The following is a 9,754-nucleotide window of genomic DNA, read 5'->3' as shown; positions in this document are numbered from 1 at the left end:
GTACAACAGATAACAATAGTTAGCATTGCTGTGAGGTATATTTGAAAGTTGCTAAGAAAGTATATTGTAAAGGTTCTCACCACAAAAGAAAAAACCTTTTTTTTTTTCTTTTTTCTTTATCTATATGAGATGATGTGGGTCTTCCCAGGTGGCACTAGTGGAAAAGAATTCACCTGCAATGCAAGAGAAGTGAGTTCCATCCCTGGGTGGGAAAGATCCCCTGGACGAGGGCATGGCAACCCACTCCAGTATTCTTGCCTGAAGAATCCCATGGACAGAAGAGCCTGGAGGGCTACAGTCCATGGAGTCACAAAGAGTCGGACACAACTTAGTAACCAAACAACAACGAGATGATGTATGTTAACTGAACTCACTAAGGTGATCATTTTACAGCAAATGTAAGTCATCATTATGCTGTGCTTTTAAACTTATACAGTGATGCTTGTCAACTGTATCTCAATAAAAATGAAAGAAAAAAGAGGAAATTGCTGAAGTGTCTTCCAACACATCTGTACCACTTTGCAACTCCCACCAGCAATGAATGAGTTTCTGTTGCTCCACGTCCTCATCAGCATTTGGTGGTGTCAGTGTTTTGGGGGTCTGTTCATTCATTTCATCATTGCTTTAATTTGAAATTTCCTAACAACATATGATGTTAAGTATCTTTTCACATTCTTATTTTCCATGAGTATATCTTCTGTGGTGAGGTGTCTGTTCAGGTATTTTGCCCATTTTCAATCATATTGTTCGTTTTCTTCTTGTTGGGTTTTAAGAGTGTCCTGGTGTGTTTTGGATAACAGTTCTTTATAGACATGTCCTTTGCAAATATTTTCTCCCGGACTGTGGCTTGTTGTCTCATTCTCTCAATAGTATCCTTCACAACCAGAAGTTTTTAACTACAATGAATTCCAGCTTATCGTCTTTCTTTCATGGATTGTGCATTTGGTGCTGTATCTAAAATGTCATCACCAAACCCAAGGTCATCCAGACACTCTCTAGTTTTATTTTCAAGAAGGGTTACTCGGTGTTTGTTCAGTGCACTTTACGGACTGTTATATGGCTTCTGAAACTTTCCACTTACTTTTTCCAACATCCCTTCCTTCTTACCTCTTCTTTAATACCCCATCTCACTTGAGAGAAAACCAGATTAGCATAACTCCCAACAGTTCAGTCTTCTGCATAACTGATATAAAGGGAAATTGTTTGGCTTCTTTTTTTAAATTTACTTTTTAAGGAAAATAGATTTTTATTACACATATTGTATATACACTGACTGGCTCCTTATCTTTTTTTTAAAACTTTTAATTTTATTTTGGAGTATAGCCGATGAACAATGTTGTGATATTCTCAGGGGAACAGCAGAGCAACTCATCCATTGTTTGACATCTAATGAACTTTGTTGGAGGATCCTAGGAGATCCAGGTCAATAGGTCAGTACTCATTGTTTTAATCACAGATGCCCATCTTGTCTCCTGTGGCCTCAGCTTTTTTATATTACCGTGCCTGCTGTCCATGGCTCCCTCCACCCCAACCTTTGCAACCTTGCCCTGGCTTCTCTCCAATCATATCTGAGTCAGGAATAAACTGAGCTAGAACTGACTGTAAAACTCCTTTAGTCAAGGCTTCTCTTTTGTTGACAAAGTTCTGGAAATGATGATAGTTGAGCCAGCTGGTGTATTATGTTCCAGTGAAAAATCGTGATGATATGGAGAGCAACAGTGCCATGAAAACCTTCAATGCAGCTGCACCTCCACTAAGGTTGTGGGTTACACCCAAGTGACCTCAGCGTCATTTTGTTCCAGTTTGCATCTAGGACTAACTGCCAGTTGCTTTCAAAATCCTGTGCTGGCTTCACAAACCCCTAAAATTCGGCTTTCATTCCCAGTTGCCTTTATTTTTGACTTTGCTTTTTCTCTGTGCAGTGCATAACCTTCCCTTAGGACCCAGAGGTTTAACCCTGACTCTTGGGGTAGGTTGCCTGTTTATGTACCATGACCTTGAGGAACCAGAAACCCAGAAGTGCAATCAAGGAAAACTTCCAAAGAACTGGATATCTACCCTCTTGAAGAAAGTTCAAGGCTGACTCAGAAATCTGGTAACTGTTGCATCCTTTAGCCCAAGGATGGCCATGTCCAGGGTTCAGCTGGGGCAAGCCTAGTTGCAAGGATGGGGTGGAGGAGGACTTATGTCATCCACCAGGATGGGGTGAGGCAACATTTGGGGGAACACTGTCCTGCCAGCAAGCTTTGTAGGGAAAGGGCTATGGATAAAATTATCAAGTATTATTGGAAAGGGTTATTTAAAAAATGCACATGATTGATTTGTAAGCAGGCAGACAGAAGTAAAGGTGAGATGGAGGATGGTGCATGATGGGAGTTGCTCAACAAAGACATCTGAGCAGGGGAGAGAATCACCTGCGGGGGCTGGAGAGGTGCAGAGTCTGGAGAAGGGCCTCTAGGGTCAGCAGTAGACAGCTTCCATCCCAGGCACCAAGGAGTTGGAGAATTTACCTAAGATCCCAAGTGAGTGGGTGTGGATTAAGACCTAGGAATCTGTTTCCAAAACCAGCTCCCTCCCTAGCTCCACTCCCAGGTTGGGCTGATTAACGTGTAGATTTTGAAGTCTTAGGTTTAGACAAGGGGTAGTAGGCAAGAGCCTCTGGGCCAAATCCAACCTGCAGAGACTCTTTTTGATAGCCTTAAGAATGTTTTTTAGGGACTTCTCTGGCAGTCCAGTGGGCTTCCCTTGTGGCTCAGCTGGTAAAGAATTCACCTGCAGTGTGGAAATCTGGGTTCAGGAAAAGGCTACCCACTCCAGTATTCTGGCATGAAGAATTCCCTGGACCGTATAGTCCATGGGGTCACAAAGAGTTGGACACGACTGAGTGACTTTCACTCACTCACTTCACTGGCAGTACAGTGGCTAAGACTCCATGCTTCCAGTACAGGGGATGCAGGTTCAGTCTCTGGTTGGCCAACTTGGATCCCACATGGATGGTGCAGCCAAAAGCAAAAGAATGGTTTTTACATTTTAAAATACATATAATTATATATATATATCTAACCAACAAAAAGCCTAATATATATATATGTATGACAAAGATGTGAATGGCCTACAGAGCCTAAAATATTTACTACCTGGCCCTTTACAGGAAGGGTTTGCCTCCCCTGTCTTAATAGGAGTAAAAAAACCTGATGTTACAAGTGGTGAAGAAGTAAGCTTTTGGGCAGGGAACACTTACTTGCTCTGGGTGTGGTTCTTGCTGGGGAGGGATGTGCGGCCGCTTTTTAAACTTCCTTATCAGGTGCTGGTAGGTGTGTCATATTTGCACCAGTGCGTTAAGATTATGGATAAAACAGGGATCCGATGGGCTGCACATTAAAGGGGTTATTTAAAATTATTTCAACATTTCCTTTCATCAGCTTCAGGAGGAGAGAGCAGATGAGACCTTGGAAGTACAGGGGAAAAATTCTTGTTTAGGCAAATATAAGGCACTTACATAGGCATGTATTGTAATGAGACAGGGGGACCACACTTGTCAAAAAATCTGTTTGCAAATGCTATCTGACCTCTGGGCATGCAAACTTACCCAAGAGGGAGAGGAGAGGAGGGGAAGGGGAAGGGATGTGAAGAAAGAAGGATCTGATCCCCAGCTTTCTTTTTTTGTTTTGTTTTAAATATTTATTTATCTGGCTGTGTCAAGTCTTAGTTGAGGCAAGTGAGATCTTCCATTGTGGCATGCAGGCTCCAGAGCACATGGGCTCAGTTGGCCCTGTGTCTTATGGGATCTTCGTTCCCAGACCAGGGATCAAACCTGTGTCTTCCGCATTGCAAGGCAGATTCACAACCACTGGACCACCAGGGAAGTCCCTGAGCCTTCTTGAAAAGTAGACCAGTTACCCAAACTCAAGACAAGGGCTGAGGCTTGTGGCAAGGGCCGGTTTTTGTGTTCTGTGAGCCCTTTGCACCCGGCGCTCCTGCCTGGGGATTGTGGATAGGGGGGCTTTGGCTGTACGGTGTGTGAGTGAAGATCTGTGACGCTGGGTCCTTCGGGGGTGTTCCCCAGGTGACGCTGAGGAGTCCATCCTGGCTCTAGGGGCAAAGGTCAACTGTTGATCTGAGTGGGCTGAGTAATCAGAGCAACATCCTTCAAAAGTAAGGAGCCACTGGATCTAGGACGAAGTACTTGTGAATCCAGAGAGGCTTGGGGCTCCTAGAGAACTTGTGACCAAAGTAACTGCAAGAGAGACACTAGGCTTTCTGCTGATATGTCATATGTGCTCCATCGCTTGGCAGTGACCCCATGGACTGTAGTCCACCAGGCTCCTCTGTCCATGGGATTCTCCAGACAAGAAGACTGGAGTGGGTAGCCATTTGCTTCTCCAGGGGATCTTCCCCACTCAGGGATCGAACCCATGTCTGCTACATTGGCAGGCAGATTCTTTACCACTAGCACCACCTGGAAGCTAGAAGCTTGAACAATTTGCTAAAATACCCCAAACACCATATTTGCCTGTTTCTCCTAAGTTTGTACATGTTGGTGGCACACATTTGTTTATTCTGCACCAGAGTGGAGACAGAGGCCTTGAGGTGCGGAGTGACTGGCCCGAGTCCCTGAGTGGAAGAGTCAGACCCACACCCAGTCCTGAGTGATTCCACTGCTATACTCCTTCCACGGGGCTGCCGGCAGAGTCATGGACTATTAAAGAGATCCTAAGGACTGTGACGGAGAAGACAATGGCACCCCACTCCGGTACTCTTGCCTGGAAAATCCCACGGACGGAGGAGCCTGGTAGGCTGCAATCTATGGGGTCGCTGGGAGTCGGACATGACTGAGCGACTTCCCTTTCACTTTTCACTTCATGCATTGGAGAAGGAAATGGCAACCCACTCCAGTGTTCTTGCCTGGAGAATCCCAGGGACGGCGGAGCCTGGTGGGCTGCCGTCTGTGGGGTCGCACAGAGTCGGACACGACTGAAGCGACTTAGCAGCAGCAGCAGCAGCAAGGACTGTGAATCATTTTCAGTTGAAAAATTGAGTCTCAGAGAAAGAGAGCACTTGTTCAAGGTTGCTCAACTAATGACCAGGATTCCTGTAGGTCTGCTTCAGGATTGGGGAGATCTGAGCTTCCATGACTTCTAAGAACTTCTTATCAGAGGAACTGAGAATGTCAAATGGAGTGTTGATGCCCACAAGAACAAAGGAGCATTGAGGTTAAAGGGAGCTTTGCACAATGAACACATCTCACTTTCCCTAATGACCTGCCGGTTGATGCCCTTTCTGAAAGGACTTTCAGAAGGCAGGAAGTTCTGAGCTGTTTTCAGCAGTTTGGCTCCAAGAGAGTACCTATTTATTTATTTATTAACTCTTTAAACATTAACTTGGCTGGTCTGAAGCAATCGCCCCAGAGTCTGGAGTTCATGGACACCGGCCAGGGGAGGGAACATGCCTCTCCACCCAGCTCAGCTCCTGAGAGCAGGAGTCTGGGTGGACGCTCAGCCGTGGGGCCCACCTGCCGCCTGGCCACCCCGACCTCTCAGGTAGTTCAGCTGCTAACGGCAGTGGAAGGGATACCCAAGAAGGGGCTCAAGGTGAACCAGGTCTTCTCTTGTCCCAGGGCTCCATCTGAGAAGCTGCCACCGTTCAGAAGAGTCCAAAGCCCATGATCTCTGCAAATCAATGAATTTTCAGAGCCTGACGGGTGTTTCCTGACATGTGTATCACAGAGAAACCTTCCTACACTTCCGTTTCTGAACATGGTGCAAGGCCCAGAGAAGTTGTGAAATGTTCTTTGATGAGGCTTTAGTGAAGAATCTAATCACTTCTCTGGGGTAATTTGGAGGAGGATGTTCTTAGAGGTGGGGAAAGGACTTCATGACCTCCTTACTTTTCTAACTCTCTTTGAGAGTTCACAGTTTCACACGTAAGAGCGAAGTAAGAGGAAGAGTCACGCAAGTGTGACAGGAAGTGCATGCCTAGGGGTGGCTGGCCCATATAGGGTAGTTATTCAGACGATTGAAACTGTTTCCAGCTTCCCTCCCCATTGTAGTAGATGTAAAGCTGAGTAAGACGTGCAGAGAAAGTGGACACTCCCTGCCTTTTATTGAGCTGGGTTCACTTCTGTGGTCAGAAAAGATAGCATGAGTCTGGCCTGTTGACCCACAGAGGGAGGGTAATTTCCCTGCAAGGTCTTTGGTAAAACACTCAGAGGAGATTAGAACTGAGGTTTTAACGAATTTGTTGCTTGATGCCTTTATTTTCAGGGGAAGGAAATAAAGCTCAGAGAGGAGACGTGAGTGATTAACTTGACGTCCACACGTCAAAAACTGTAGGCGGCAGGGTTGAATGGGACCCTTGGTATTCAGATTCTCAGGTCTGCCAGTAAGTTTATGACCTGCTGTACTGCCTCTCTGAAATAAGGTTATCATATTGAAATCTGCAGTCCAGGGACTTCCTTGGTGGTCCAGTGGTTTAGAATCCACCTTCCAATGCAGGGCATGTGGGTTCAAAGCTTGGTCAGGGAACTAGGATCACATAAGCCATGGGGCAGCTTAGCCTGAGTGTTGCAACTAGAGAGCCCATACACCACAATGAAGACCCAGCACAGCTGAAACTACAATATATATATAAACAAAGCCCACAGTCCACCGCAAAAGGAGGGAGGAGCCAAACTCATTCATTCATTCACTGAAACACTTTACTGAACTGCCGTTTGGTGGGCTTCCCAGGTGGCACAGTGGTAAAGAACCCGCCTGCCAAGCAGGAGATGTGGGTTCGATCCCTGGGTCAGGAAGATTCCCTGAAAGAGGAAATGACAACTCACTCCTATATCATCTCCTGGAGAATCCCAGGGACAGAGGAGCCTGGCAGGCTAATGGGGTCGCAAAGAGCCAGACACAACTGAGCGACTTCACAACAACAAAGAGCAAAGCTGGTGAGGACCCACCTTCGCAGTGCTGATGGAAACGAGTATTTGTGGAGAACACTTGCAGACTTAGTGCTCTTGTTTGCTCACTTTCTTCAATTGGTGAGAAATGGATACACAGAAAAGGAGTTTTCAGGGAGGTGGAGAGGGAGGGTGTGGAGGATGGAGAGAGAGAGGAGGGGTGAGGTGGAGAGGGGCAGGGAACATCTCCCCAAGGACGTGCACAGGGAAGGAAATACTTGGCGGCTGCTGCTTCTTTTTAAAAATTAATTGTGGTTAGCCGAACTGTATCCGACTCCGTTAACTCTCTCCCATACAGACCTTTCTGCTTTGCGGTAAACTTCAGTTGCTATGGTGAGCAAGAGGCCTGGGACAAGTCTAATGTAAAACCTTGGAACCAACATCCCAGCGCTGTGCAACCCAGTGAAGAGTTAATTAGAATGACCCGCCATGTGTTTCCCATTCCCGGCCCCAGATTCAATGGCTTTATGACTTACCACCTGCTTTTCCAAGCAAAGCTTTAGCCCTGTTCTCAGATCTCCTTTCTCTGTGTTAGGAATGGCTGGGGACACAGAAAGCTGGAGAAGATGAAATGTGTGGATTCACTGCTGTTTCTCCAGAAAGCTTTCTGGGGTCCTCCTGTGGCTCTCCCTGATACCACCCCGAATCCAATGCCATTTGCCTTGGGATGTCTCTCCCATGCGTGATTACTGTTAACTCGAGAAAGTGTGCTCCTACATCCAGAGGCGCAGCCCACAAGGCATCTCCACGCTTCATTAGGCACCATCTGCCCCATAACCTTGAGCCAGAGAAATGGCCAGTGACCCTGTGTCCCATTTACAGGACTAGGGATGAAGGCCTGGGCAGGGGTTAACAGGTGGCCTGAGGTCACTCCCGTGGATGTAGGTTCAAGCTTGAGCTTCTGAACTTCAGGCCACGGCTCAGTGGTTCCTTTTGCAGTTCTGCTGTGTCGTCAATGGTTTGTGAACTCGGGGGGCACAGGGTAACAAGCATCGGACCGTGAATCAGAAAAAAGCAGAAAGCTGTTTTCTCTGTCTCAGCTGTGACAGTGAGAAGGTAAGCTTGCCTCTCTGGCTGTAATCAACTCTAACATCCCTTTCTACGTGGTTTCACGATAGAACGTGGACTGAGACTGGGCCCCTGAGAGGCAATTGTGGGTAATTCTATAACATCAAACATTCCATTTTGTACAGAAATGTATTTATTCAAAATGTTATCATTTCTTGATACAGATGAACTTATTTACAAATGAGAAACAGACTCACAGACTTAGAGAATGAACTTATGGTTGCCTGGGGAAAGGATGCGAGGAAGGGGTAGTTAGGGAGTGTGGGATGGACATGTGTGTGTGTCCATGCTCAGTTGCTCAGTTGTGTCTGACTCTTTGTGACCCCATGACTTTAGCTCACCAGGATCCTCTGTCCATGGGATTTCCCAGGCAAGAACACGGGAGTGGGTTGCCATATCTTTCTCCAGAGGCTCTTCCCCACCCAAGGATCGAACCTGCGTCTCCTGCATTGCAGGCTATTCTTCACCATCTGAGCCACTCGGGAATCCCTGGGATCACATGGACATACTACTATATTTAAAATGAATAACCAAAAAGGACCTGCTGTAGAGCGCAGGGAACTCTGCTCAGTGTTATGTGGCAGCCTGGATGGGAGGGGCAAACTTCATCCAGGGGAGAATGTACACTTGTGTATGTATGGCTGAGTCCCTAAGCTGTTCTTGAACTATCACAACTTTGTTAATTGGCTGCTGCTGCTGCTGCTGCTAAGTCGCTTCAGTCGTGTCCGACTCTGTGTGACCCCATAGACCGCAGCCCACCAGGCTCCGCCGTCCCTGGGATTCTCCAGGCAAGAACACTGGCTATACTCCAATAAAAAATGAAAAGTCAAAAAAAGTTATTTCTTTCTGGCCATACAGGATCATTCTATACATTAATGGTGTCATTAACAGTTATAAACAAGTATCCTCCTAAGTGGGGAGAGCAGAACTTTCCTGGGGTCACTCCAGATGTATCCCATGGATGACCTTTCAGATCTGGAATCTGACTTCACATACGAGTTGGAATGGCCATCATCAGAAAGTCTACAAATAACAAATGCAGAACTGGCTCCTTTACCGATTGGATTTGCTAACGTACAGCGGGTGAGGTTCCCGTCAAAGCCAAGCGAGGGGACTCACTGTTGGAAGACGGTCCTCAGAGGACACAGAGGGACAGGTAGAACTTCCATGGCAGCTCTAGGGCCAAAGGGATGCTGGGAGCAAGGCTCCAACCCAACAGTCTGATGGTGGAGCCACAGCTTCTGGGTGGGGGTGGAGATGCCCCAAGAGTCTCACTATAAGTTTCCTGACTCCTGCAGACCCCCACCCTCTGTAGTGACAACACATTACCTCAGATTCAATGCAGTTCAGCTGAGTAGGTTACCATGAGCCACATTCCAGCCTGTGTTCCTGGGGTCATTCCGATGGGGCTTGGGGGAGTCTCTGGTAGCTTTAATAGAATTTGTAAGGCATCCTGTCCTTGATGGAAAACGGGGAGAAGCCCCTGCTCCCATCAACAGCACATGTACAGCCATCTCCTGAGTGGTTTATTTCTGCAGATGGAGAATTTCAGTCATTTTATGTTCTTATTGTTTTCAATTTACTGACTGAATTCTGGGACTGGACCCAATTTGAGGTTTATAACCTCTTGTGTGTTATTATAGAGAAGTAGGGCAAATGAATGAGTCTCTCTCTTTTTTTTTTTGCCTCAGATTCAGACCCTGGTTTTTAAGTGGGGCAGTAAGGAGTCCCACTCTCGTG

At 46.6% G+C, this 9,754-nt stretch overlaps 1 long non-coding RNA gene across 1 annotated transcript; it reads left to right on the top strand.

Annotated features, from left to right (window-relative positions):
• The first annotated feature begins 6,726 nt into the window (after positions 1-6,726).
• On the top strand, positions 6,727-8,788 carry LOC129653670 (uncharacterized). The gene is made up of 3 exons (XR_008715189.1): positions 6,727-7,027; positions 7,245-8,002; positions 8,351-8,788. It is a non-coding gene; the product is annotated as an uncharacterized LOC129653670 (long non-coding RNA).
• Positions 8,789-9,754: the final 966 nt, after the last annotated feature.

This window comes from Bubalus kerabau, chromosome 5, assembly GCF_029407905.1.
Source record: "Bubalus kerabau isolate K-KA32 ecotype Philippines breed swamp buffalo chromosome 5, PCC_UOA_SB_1v2, whole genome shotgun sequence".
In the NCBI taxonomy this organism is placed as follows: Eukaryota; Metazoa; Chordata; class Mammalia; order Artiodactyla; family Bovidae; genus Bubalus; species Bubalus kerabau.
Note: the sequence above shows the minus strand (reverse complement) of the source record. Positions and strands in the feature narration are given on the sequence as shown.